General features: G+C 48.3%; 3 pseudogenes; all 3 read left to right on the top strand.

The window, feature by feature from the left end:
• Positions 1-4,007: 4,007 nt before the first annotated feature.
• LOC143931842 (5S ribosomal RNA) lies at positions 4,008-4,126 on the top strand (annotated as a pseudogene).
• Positions 4,127-4,221: 95 nt separating this feature from the next.
• Positions 4,222-4,341, top strand: LOC143931532 (5S ribosomal RNA; annotated as a pseudogene).
• Positions 4,342-4,439: 98 nt separating this feature from the next.
• On the top strand, positions 4,440-4,558 carry LOC143931796 (5S ribosomal RNA; annotated as a pseudogene).
• The last annotated feature ends 7,950 nt before the right edge of the window (positions 4,559-12,508 follow it).

The following is a 12,508-nucleotide window of genomic DNA, read 5'->3' on the forward strand; positions in this document are numbered from 1 at the left end:
GGGTTGGGCCTAGTTAGTACTTGAATGGGAGACGGCCTTGGAATACCAGGTGCCGTATTCTTCTTTTTATGTTGTTGGCGTTGACCTGTTTTTTTTCGCTTGTTTCCCAGGGTGACTATCTTGGCATTTTTCAAGAGGGATGAGAGTGCCCAAAGAGATTGCCTATGGGCACATCACCCTGAAAGCGCCTAATCTCCGCTCATCTCAGAGGCTAGAAAGGGTCGCGCCTTGTTAATACCTGGATGGGAGACCGCCTGGAAATACTAGGTGCGGTAGGCTTCTTTTTATGTTGTTGGCGTTGACTTGTTTTTTTTGTTTGTTTCCCAAGGTGACCATCTTGGCGTTTGTCAAGAGGGTTGAGCATGCCTGAAAAAATCTACTATGGCTGCATCAGCCTGAAAGAGCCAAATCTCATTTGATCTCAGAGGCTAAGGCCGCGTACACACGGGCGGACTGTTCGTCCAACTTTGTCCGCTGAACAGTGTTTCAGCGGACAGTCCGCTCGTGTGTGGGCTTCAGCGGACAGTTTCAGCGGACAGTCTAACGAACAAAGTTTTTCGGAATTTCCGTAAGACTGTCCGCTGAAACTTGGTTTGAGCGGACAGTCCGCTCATGTGTAGGCTTGTTCGTCAAACTAAGTTCCGCGCATGCTCAGAAAGGATTTACACGCCGAAGGTTGCATTGCAGTGTATAGGACTTTGAATCTCTCGTCCCGTCGTACGTGCCGTTCACGTCATCGCGCAAGTTTTCAGCGGACTGTTCGTTCGTCGTGTGTGGTCAAGTCCGCTCATGCAAATTTTGAACGGACTGTTTGTCAAACTGTTTGACGACCCTAGTTGGGCGGACAGTCCGCCCGTGTGTACGCGGCCTAAGCAGGGTTGGGACCTGGTTAGTACCTGGATGGGAGACCGCCTGGGATTTCTCGATGCCATAGGCTTTTTTTTTAAGTTGTTGGCATTGACTTATGTTTTTTTTTTGTTTTATTCTTTTATTAAGTATAAGTAGAACAACATAAATATAACAGTCAACCATACAGCATGACCCAGGGTCACAATTACATGGTAACAAAAAATAGGCTGCCAAATAACTCTGGGTTCTCAGAGGGGAGTCCTAGAGTTTCATGCAGAAAAGAGAGAAACCCCACCTCCGACATGTAGTACAGTATAACTAATGCAGCTCCGTTCGGACAAATGTAATCATGGAGAACAACTGGGACCACAGCGAGCCAGCTTATCATGACCTATGTGAACCAGAGTAAAATATGAGCCGGTCGTGTCCAGAACCCTGGGGTTCTTCTGGGTCCCAAAGGCTAGTAAGGAGACAAGGCATAGTGAAAAGGGAGGACGGGGGAAGAAGAGAGTGCAAAGACGGAGAGAGAGGAGGGGGGGGGGATGGCGGCGGGGAAAAAAAGAAAAATAAAGACAAAAAGGGAGGGGGGGGAATGCCACCCAGGGCAGACTTGGCCTACGTAGGTAAATGTTAGATGTTCAGTCGTTTTCTGGGACAGGGGCGCTGCTCACCTCCCGAATGTAGTCTCAAGTACCAGTAAAATACCTCCAGGGCCTCCATGTAACACTAAATGCCTCTTCAGTGTTGTGAAGGGTGGGGGTCAATTCTTCCATCCGGAGAATATGATTGACTTTGGAATACCACAGCACCTTGGATGGGGGCTGAGGCTGCCTCCACAGTGTGGGAATGCAGGCCCGGGCGGCGTTCAGGAGTTGCATCGTGAGGGTTTTTTTGTATTTTCGAACAGGCTGTTTGGTCAAGTGTAGAAGGCACGCTGCTGGGTTGTCTGCGATATCTACATTTCTGAGAGTTTTTATCGTCCCGGTCACCTCCACCCAAAAGTTCCTCAAGGCCGGGCATGCCCAGAAAATGTGTCCCATGGTCCCCGTATCTGAATTGCACCTCCAACAAACATCCGGAATCGATGTATTCATTTTATTCAGAAGGTATGGGACTCTATACCAGCGTGAGACTATCTTGTATCCTGATTCTTGATATTGGTTTGCGATGGAAGCTTTATGTACTAATGTCAGGATCTTCCCTATCTGTTGTGGGGTAAATGTGATGCCAAAGTCCCTCTCCCATTTGTGGATAAATGGTGGGGTCGACTCCTCCTCCTGACTACTTAATAGGTTGTAGAGGAGGGAGAGGGTGTGTCGCACAGGTTCCTTTTTGTGACAGATGGATTCATAGGGCGTCAGGTCTCTAGGAGTGTAGGGGGCCCTTTGTATGGCCAAAAGAAAGTGACGAAGTTGATAAGCACTAAACAAGTCAAGCGGAGGGTCAGAAAGCTCGGCGACAGTTTGCGTGGTCGGGAGCCCTCCCGAGGGCCACACGTCTCCCAGACGCTGTTTCCCCACCACTGTCAACTGTCGCAGTTTCTTGTTGGTAAATCCCGGTGGGAAGTCTGGATTACCTATAACCGGAGTCATTGGTGATGGCAGGGGAGCAATGTGTGTGCAGCGGAACAACCTCCGCACAACAGCCAACGTAGCTCCCACTACGGGGTGATCTCTGAGGTCTTTTGGTAGGGTGGACAGGAGCCACGGGGAGGTCAATAGGGGAATGGATCCATCCTCAATCTCCATCTCCACCCACTGCTTGTGTGGGCCATTACAATGCCAATCAACGACTCTCGCTAGCAGAGTCGCTCTGTTGTATTGTCTCAGATCTGGGAGACCCAGACCCCCCTTGTCCTTTGGTCTGGCAAGCAATTGCAAAAGGGCTCTGGGCGGTTTGCGCACCCAAATAAAGTCCCGGAGCAGCACCTGCAGTTGTCTGAAAAAAATTGGGGGTAACCGGATCGGTAATGTCTGGAACAAGTATAAGATGCGCGGGAGGGCCGTCATTTTGAATGCATTACAGCGCCCGAACCAGGTCAGTGTTAAAGCATGCCAGTTTCCCAAATCAGATTTCAGTCTATTCAGGAGAGGGACAAAATTAAGCGGGTACAATTGCGCCAAATCCGCTGCGATGTCAACGCCCAGGTAACGTATAGATTTTTCAGCTCAGTAGAATGGAAAAGCGGAGCGTAGCCTCTTGGCCTCACCATCCGGGACCGATATATTCAATACAGCCGACGGTGCAATTGATTTTATAGTTTGATAGGCTGCCGTATCGCCGGAGAGCCGCGAGTATATTGGGAAGCGAAATGTGTGGATTGGAGACGAAAAAAATTAGATCGTCAGCGTACGCCGCAATTTTGTGGTGTGCCCAGGGTTTGGATATACCAGTAATATTCGGGTCATTCCGAACGTGACACATAAGTGGTTCCAGTGTCAGAATAAAAATTAGGGGAGACAGAGGGCACCCCTGTCTCGTCCCATTAGTGATGGGGAAAGAGTCCGAGCACTCTGAAAGCACCCAATCTCGTCTGATCTTGGAGGCTAAGAAGAGTCAGGCCTGGTTAGTACCTGGATGGGAGACCACCTGGGAATACCAGTTATTGTAGGCTTCTTTTTATGTTGTTGGCGTTGATTCGTTTTGTTTTTTTTTCGCTTGTTTCCCAAGGTGACCATCTTGGCATTTGTCAAGAGGGTTGAGAGTGCCCAAAGAGTTAGCTTACAGCAGCATCACCCTGAAAGAGCCCTATCTCTTCTCATCTCTGAGGCTAAGAAGGGTTGGGCCTAGTTAGTCCCTGGATGGGAGATGGCTTTTTAATACCAGGTGCCGTAGTCTTCTTTTTATGTTGTTGACATTGACCTGTTTTTTTTCCGCTTGTTTCCCAAGATGACTATCTTGGCGTTTGTCAAGAGGGTTGAGAGTGCCCAAAGAGATTGCCTATGGGCACATAAGCCTGAAAGCGCCCGATCTCCTCTGATCTCAGAGGCTAAACAGGGTCGGGCCTTGCTAGTACCTGGATTGGAGACCACCTGGGAATACTAGGTGCTGAAGGCTTCTTTTTATGTTGTTGGCGTTGACTTGTTTTTTTTTTTTTTTGTTTACCAAGGTGACCATCTTGGTGTTTGTCAAGAGGGTTGAGAGTGCCTGAAGAGCTCGCCTATGGCCACATAACCCTGAAAGCACCAGATCTCGTCTGATCTCAGAGACTAAACAGGGTCGGGCCTTGTTAATACCTGGATGGGAGACCAGTTGGGAATACTAGGTGCTGTAGACTTCTTCTCATGTTGTTGGCGTTGACTTGATTTTTTTTTTTGTTTCCCAAGGTGACCATATTGGCGTTAGTCAAGGTTGAGAGTGCCTGAAGAAATCTCCTACGGCCACACCACCCTGAAAGAGCCCAATCTCATCTGATCTCAGAGGCTAAGCAGGGTTGGGACCAGTTTAGTACCTGGATGGGAGACCGCCTGGGATTTCCAGATGCCGTAGGCTTCTTTTTATGTTGTTGCCGTTGACCTATTTTTTTCCGCTTGTTTCCAAGGTGACCATCTTGGTGTTTGTCAAGAGAGTTGAGAGTGCCTGAAGATATTGGCTACGGCCACATCACCCTGAATCTGTTCCATCTCGTCTGATCTTGGAGGCTAAGCAGGGTTGGGCCTGGTTAATGCCTGGATGGGAGACCGCCTGGGAATACCAGGTGTCGTAGACTTCTTTTTTTTTTCAAATATAATTTTTTCTCCAAATAGGGGAAGACGGTCCCCCGAGTACATAATGCAACAGAGAAATACAGAGCAAAAAGCAGCTGAACAATACTTGATACAGGTATATTCGCAACTGTGAGTCTGCCTTCCATCAATCACAACGATTCGAGGCACAGATAAAGTACTGTACCAAGATCCAGGGTCATACAAACCCCAGGTCCCTCCGGCATAATCCATCCAGAGGGGGTTGTGGGGCCGTCATTCCCAATTTTCCACTTTTTCCAAAAGAGAGAGGGGGTGGAGGGGGTGAGAGATAGGGGAGGAAGGCAGAAAAGAGAAGGGTTGAAAGATCAGGAAAGGAGAAGAGGGGACGAGACACGATGGCAGCCACTGTCCAAGGGGCCAGTCAAGGAAAGCTCAGAGCACTAAGGCGATAGCAGGCGACATCCTTCCAGGTAGAATATAAAGGTATTCCAGATGTCTCAGGTTTGTTTAAAAAAGTCTTGTTTACCTTGTGATGTGAGGATCAAGTCCTCCATTTTTTTTAATGTCCTCTATTTTCCTAAGCCAGTGAGTAATGAAAGGAGGGGAACATTTTTTCCAATAGAGAGGGATGCAGGATTTCGCCGCATTTATCACATGCCGTAAAATTGATTTTTTTTTGTACTTCTTAATGGGAATCTGTGAATGGTGCAAGAGAAAGAATGCAGCCTCTTCCTGGATGGAGAAGTCTGTGAATTTTTGTGTTATGCATCGGATCTCTGTCCAGAAGTCCACCAAGCTGGGGCAGGACCAAAAAATGTGCAGCAACGTGCCCTCTTCTTCTCCACACCTCCAGCATATGTTCGAGGAAGAGGGGAAACATTTCTGCAGCTTTGATGGTGTCAAATACCACCTGGTGAGAAGTTTAAAATTCGTCTCCTGTATCTTCGTGCACAGCGACATTTTGAGAGCCAAAGTGATAATGCGTTGTCTCTGTGCTGGGGAAAATTAGCAATTAAGGTCCTTTTCCCAGTTGGACAGACAGGTTAAGTGTGGGTAATCTGTTTGAGAGAGAATGTGGGCCAAAGGGCCTTCGCTCCTGCATAGAGTCTCAAACTCCGTCTGAGGGCGGGCGAACATTTGAGGATTGGGGATGGAATGGAGAAAATGATGTCGTTGCGCCGCTCTCCAAAAAGGCAGTTGAAAAAGCCCTGTCGGATCTGTTAGGGTTGAGAAAGAAGGCCATTTTCCATCAATGACGAATTTAGATGCATTGTCTAGGTTGGAATTTCTAAGTGGGTCCCCAGTTCAAAGGTTGGATGGCCACATATAGGGAATAGGGAAGTCAAAGACGTGAGTGTGTTTTGGGTAGCGATCAGGTGACTGACTTTCAACTAAGCCCCTATAGTGGGATGTGACATAAATTCTGTGGGTAAATACTTATAGCACCACATGGCGCTTCTTAGCGGAATTCGGGAGTGAGCTTAGAAAGTTTGTTTCGATTCCAGTCCAATACACGACCCAGATGGGAGGCCAGGTAGTAGCGTCGCAAGTCAGGGAGAACCAACCCTCCCTGTTGTTTAGACAATGTCAGCTGTGACCGCTTAAGTCTGGGATTTTTGTGGGCCCAGTTAAATTGAGTGAGCAAGGATTGAGCTTGCTTAAAAAACGGGACTGGAATCTGGACCGGGAGAGCTTGGAAAAGATAAGTAAATTTAGGGAGTATGTTCATTTTAATGAGATTGCATCTCCTGAACCAGGAATGGAGGCCAGAATGCCACCCGTGAAGCAAACCGCGGATCTTAGTGACAAGGGGTGGGGGGAAGTTCAACATAAACGTACGCACGATGTCCGGTGGAATGTAAGTACCTAAGTACTTAAGGGCTGTATGGGTCCATTTAAATCGAAAATTGGACTGCAAGTCTATTAACGTTTGCGGGGGGACTGTAACCCCCATGGCCTTTGATTTCAAGAAGTATTACGTATATCTGGAATTCCCGAAGGAGATTTGGCAAGGAAACTCTGGGATTCGTCAGCGAGAACAGCATGTCATCCGTGTAGGCAGATATCTTGCACTCAATAGTACCCATTTGGAGTCCCGTTATGTCTGAGTTTTGTCGAATTGTGGAGAGAAAGGGTTCCAATGACAGTGCGAATAATAGGGGCGACAGGGGGCAACCTTGTCTGGTCCCATTCCCGATGTCAAGGGGAGATGAGAGAACCCCATTCGCTTTGACTTGAGCTGAAGGGGCGTGAGTATATCTTACTTATCCATGCCAGCATCCGTTCACTCAGACCTATATGGCGAAGGACCGAGAACATCATTGTCCATTTCACCCGATCAAAAGCCTTCTCGGCATCAGTACTCATGAAAAGACAAGGGGTCCCAGATGACTTTGCTTTATGGATCAGGGTAAGCACCTTAATGGTGTTGTTCCTATCTTCCCTGGTGGGAATAAAACCTAACTGGTCAATATGTATAAGGGACTGCAAGTGATGTGCCAATCACGTGGCGAGGATTTTAGAGAATAGTTTTAGGACCGAATTTAGGAGGGAAATGGGTCTGTAGCTCCCACATAGGCCCGGGTCTTTGCCCTCCTTAGGTATCAACGAGATGTGGGCTCTAAGGGTATCCTCAGGAAAATCCCCATTCGAGCTCAGAGTATTAAATAAATTCACCAAGCGCGGGCCGAGAATAGGGAGGAAGGTCTTAAAGTATTGTGCGGTATATCCGTCAGGGCCCGGAGCCTTACCCACCTTCGGAGGTCCCACGGCTGTCTGGACTTCTTCCAGTGTGATCGGGTCCTCCAAGTACTCCCGTGATTCCGATGAGAGGGTTGGTAGACCAGAACCGGTTACATATCTGTCTATATTGTCCTGTCCAGACCCTGAATCGGGCAGGTTGTAGAGATCAGAGTAACATTTTTCAAAGACTTCGGCTATTTGGGTTGGGGTAGAGGCCCTCTGGCCATTCTCATCTATCAACTGTGGTATGTAAGAGCCAGATTTCAACTCCTTTACCGACCTGGCTAAGATTTTTCCGCATTTGTCCCCTGACTCCTACGTCAGTTTACGACAAAACTGGAGTGCCGCTTTCGCTTTATAATGGAGTAGGTCAGCAATATGGGTACGGAGTGTCCCGAATTCAATCTCTAAGGTCCGTGAGGGGGCATGTTTATGTTTCGCTTCCACAGAGGCAAGTTCACGAAACAGATTAGCAAGCTGTTCCTTCCATGTTTGTTTGATGCGCGCCCCGTGCCTGATAAGTACCCTGCGGAGTACTGACTTGTGAGCCTCCCAAATTATCCCCGGGTCACAGTCCTGCGTTTAGTTTTCTTGGAAATAAAGGTCCAATTCCCTGGTCACATCTGCTAAAACTTCCGGTATCTGGAGAAGGCTCTCATTAAGGTGCCAGAATAGAGACCTAGGTGATGGGTTCCTAGAGAGGGTGTAGGTAAGGGCTACAGGAGCGTGGTCGGACCAAGTTATATGGCCGATGGAGGAAGAGCTCACCAAGTGCAGTTGGTCATGTGGAATCAAGAAGAAGTCTATCCTCAAGTATGATTTGTGAGGGGAAGAGCAAAAAGAGTAGTCCCTTTCCCCAGAGTGTTGCAGACGCCAGACATCAACTAATTGGTCATTCAGTAAACACTTAGTAATCCGCTTTCTAGAGGAAATGAGGAGCGAGGAGAAAGAGGCAGAAGTGTCAACCGATGGCGAAAGGGGACATTAAAGTCCCCACCTAATATCAACAGGCCCTCCCGAAAGTCACATAATCTGTGCAGGGTAGTTCCGAGGAACGTGTCTTGGTGATCATTGGGAGCGTACACAGTGGCAAATGTAAAAAGGCGCTCTCCAATGTGGCCCCTAAGAAAAAGATATCGGCTCCCAGGGTCCACCAGAGAATCCTGGAGAACCCAGGGGAGCCTGCTAGAGATCAGAATGGAGACTTCCTTGGTCTTAGAGGAGGGGTTAGTAGAGTGGTAGACCTTAGGGAAGGATCTCAACCATAGAAAGGGGAGGCTAGTATTTTTAAAATGTGTTTCTTGTATAAAGGCCACATCAGTACAGGAAGTCTTCAGTTCTCACAGGAGGATCCACCGTTTTTCAGGGGAGTTCAGTCCCTTAACGTTTAGAGAGGTGACCTTGACTGAGTCTGCCTTCGCTCCTCGGGGAGGGGGAGGGGGACGTCAGAGAAAAGCAAAGAAAGTTGAACCAAGGTAGGTTTTGGGTAGGTAATGCATGGCGGGAACTAAGGGGGAGAAAGGAAGGGCAAATGGAAGGAAAGGTAAAGGGAAAAAGAGGCCGGGCACCTCAACCCCAGGGGGAGAGGGAAATGAAGGGTTGTCCGCACTCAACAGTACAGGAAGGGTATACTAAAACAGCACAATTATGCTATAGCGCTTACCAGATGTACACTGGGTTTAAAGCGCTGTCCTACTTGGGTTGGTGGGTAGACAGGTCAAGAGGGAGCCCCCGAATCCTAGTCCCCCCAGTCCCGGCAGTGGTAAATGTCACGTCTGATACCGGTATGCAAATAAAAGACAATCAGTAACATCATAGAACCAAAAAACAATAGTATAACCAAAACAGAGGTAGAGCATATAACTGTCAGCACTGAGGGGTCTCCTCGGCTCGCCCTAAACGTAGGCATGCACGAGGGAGCCTGTCACAACAGAAAAGGCATCACAGAATGGGATCCACCACCCCCGTCCCAATCCCCTAAAGTACATGCAGTCCCCGAACAAATCCATTGCTCCCTTTGGCAGATTGTCCTCTTCTTACCCCCTCTCCCCCGTCCACGCCCCGGGGGAAAAGGGGCAGGGAAAGGGGGAGTAGAAGGGGGGAAAGGGGTAGGGAAAGGAGGGAAGGGAAGGGTGGGAAACAGGGGAGAGGGGAAAACCATGCGGAAATGTCAAGTCCTTTAGCGCACTCCCACCAGCAAACACCCAGACCCCATAAATTTCAACTCCTCCCCTCCATGGTCACCACATCATGATGAAAGAGGAGCAGCCCTGGTCGGTGCATGGAAAATCTGGCAGGCAAGGGGCTGGGGCCACCATCCCTCCATCCAACGGGAGACTTCACCCGAGCAGCAGTCCTGGGGCCCGCCAATTAGTGTCTCTCCTGCATCGCCATCGGGGGCTGTGTAGAGCATCCAGAGGGAGGCTGGGACTGCCCAAACAGTAAGGGGTAAATCCTCCAGGGGGGTCCAGAGTCACCCTTGAGGGAAGCAGTGTCTTGTACCAATAGGCTCAATAAATAAGTCATCCAGGGTCCCCAAAAGCTGCAGAAGGCAATGTCGGCAAAGAGTAGGTGGGAGCCAGAGGGGGGGACGAGGGGCGCAACCAGGGGGAGGGGACACATATGCGGGAATATCAAGCCCTTCCAGTACAGCGCACTAGGTATCACTCAGATCCCCCAAAGTGCAACTCCCCCATCTAAGGTAAAGACTCCAGAAGGGAAGATGAGCCGCCCTGGTCTGTACATGAAAGAACCTGCTGCCAAGGGGTTGGGGCTATCATCCCTTCCTCCAATGGGAGATGCCACCGGCATGACAGCCCCGTGTCCTGTCAAGTGGTGCCCCTCTGACAATGTCGTTGTGGTATATGTGGAGCATCCAGGGAGAGGCAGGGACCACCCAAACAGTGAGGGGTAAAGCCTCCAAGGGGGACCGGTGTCAGACAGGAGGCTAGCGGTGTCTTGTACAAGTTGGTTAATTAGACAAGTCATCCAGTGTGTTCCTGTGAGCAGCGGAAGGAAAGGTCGGTAAGGATTATGAATGGGTGGGGGCCAGGGAGTGCATAAAACTGCCACCAGATGACCGGGGCAGAGAGGGCAAGGGGATGAAAGTCAGATCTGGTAGGTGGGGGCGGGGGTGAGGAGTGTCCCTCATATTACTATCTGTATACATTAGCCTGTCTTTTGTACACATTAGCCGGTCCTCTGTATACACTAGTCTGTCTGTATACACTAGTGTATACAGATAGGCTAGATTATACAGAAGAATGTCCTGGGTATGCAGAGATGGAGGCTAGGGTATACAGAGAGAGAGGCTAGAGTATGCATACTTGCTAGTGTATACAGACGGACTAGGGTATACAGAAGGCCGGCTAGTTTATATAGGGAGGCAAATGTGTGCAAAAGATAGGCTAGTGTATACAAATAGGCTAGATTATAGAGAAGAACATCTTGGGTATGCAGAGAGAGAGGCTGGGTTACACAGAGAGGCTGGTGTATGCAGACTTGCTAGTGTATACAGACGGACTAGTGTATACAGAGAGGCTTGGGTATACAGAGAGCTAATGTATAAAGAGCAGCTAGTGTATACAAAAGACATCCAAGGGTCTCCAGAGAGACTCGTGTATGCAGAAGACCGGCTAGTTTATACAGAGAGGCTAAAGTGTACAAAACACAGGCTAGTGTATATAGATAGGCTAGATTATACAGAAGAACGTCCTGGGTATGCAGAGATGGAGGCTAGGGTATACAGAGAAAGAGACTGTGTTACACAGAGAGGCTAGAGTATGCAGACTTGCTAGTGTATACAGACGGACTAGTGTATACAGAGAGGCTTGGGTATACAGAGAGCTAATGTATAAAGAGCAGCTAGTGTATACAAAAGACATCCAAGGGTCTACAGAGAGACTCGTGTATGCAGAAGACCGGCTAGTTTATACAGAGAGGCTAAAGTGTACACAACACAGGCTAGTGTATATAGATAGGCTAGATTATACAGAAGAACGTCCTGGGTATGCAGAGATGGAGGCTAGGGTATACAGAGAGAGAGACTGTGTTACACAGAGAGGCTAGAGTATGCAGACTTGCTAGTGTATACTGACGGACTAGTGTATACAGAAGACCAGCTAGTTTATACAGAGAGGCTAATGTGTACAAAAGACAGGCTAGTTTATACAGATAGGCTAGATTATACAGAAGAACATCCTGGGTATGCAGAGATGGAGGCTAGGGTATACAGAGAGAGAGAGAGAGAGGCTGGGTTACACAGAGAGGCAGGAGTATGCAGACTTGCTAGTGTATACAGATGGACTAGTGTATACAGTAGACCGGCTAGTTTATACAGAGAGGCTAATGTGTACAAAAGACAGGCTAGTTTATACAGATAGGCTAGATTATACAGAAGAAGGTCCTGGTTATGCAAGAGATGGAGGCTAGGGTATGCAGAGAGAGAAGCTTGGTTACACAGACTTGCTAGTGTATACAGACGGACTAGTGTATACAGAGGACCGGCTAGTTTATACAGAGAGGCTAATGTGTACAAAAGACAAGCTAGTTTATACAGATAGGCTAGATTATACAGAAGAACGTCCTGGGTATGCAGAGATGGAGGCTATGGTATACAGAGAGAGAGAGGCTGGGTTACACAGAGAGGCAGGAGTATGCAGACTTGCTAGTGTATACAGATGGACTAGTGTATACAGTAGACCGGCTAGTTTACACAGATAGGCTAATGTGTACAAAAGACAGGCTAGTGTATACAGATAGGCTAGATTATACAGAAGAAGGTCCTGGTTTATGCAAGAGATGGAGGCTAGGGTATGCAGAGAGAGAGGCTTGGTTACACAGACTTGCTAGTGTATACAGAAGGACTAGTGTATACACAGGACCGGCTAGTTTATACAGAGAGGCTAATGTGTACAAAAGACAGGCTAGTGTATACAGATAGACTAGATTAAACAGAAGAACGTCCTGGGTATGCAGAGATGGAGGCTAGGGTATACAGAGAGAGAGGCTAGAGTATGCATACTTGCTAGTGTATACAGGCGGACTAGTGTATACAGAAGACCGGTTAGTTTATACAGAGAGGCAAATGTGTACAAAAGACAGGCTAGTGTATACAGATAGGCTAGATTATACAGAAGAACGTCCTGGGTATGCAGAGATGGAGGCTAGGGTATACAGAGAGAGAGAGAGAGAGAGAGAGAGAGAGGCTGGGTTACACAGAGAGGCAGGAG

This window comes from Lithobates pipiens, unplaced genomic scaffold (assembly GCF_037356315.1).
Source record: "Lithobates pipiens isolate NorthernLeopardFrog02 unplaced genomic scaffold, aLitPip1_a1.2 Scaffold_25, whole genome shotgun sequence".
NCBI classification, from domain to species: Eukaryota; Metazoa; Chordata; class Amphibia; order Anura; family Ranidae; genus Lithobates; species Lithobates pipiens.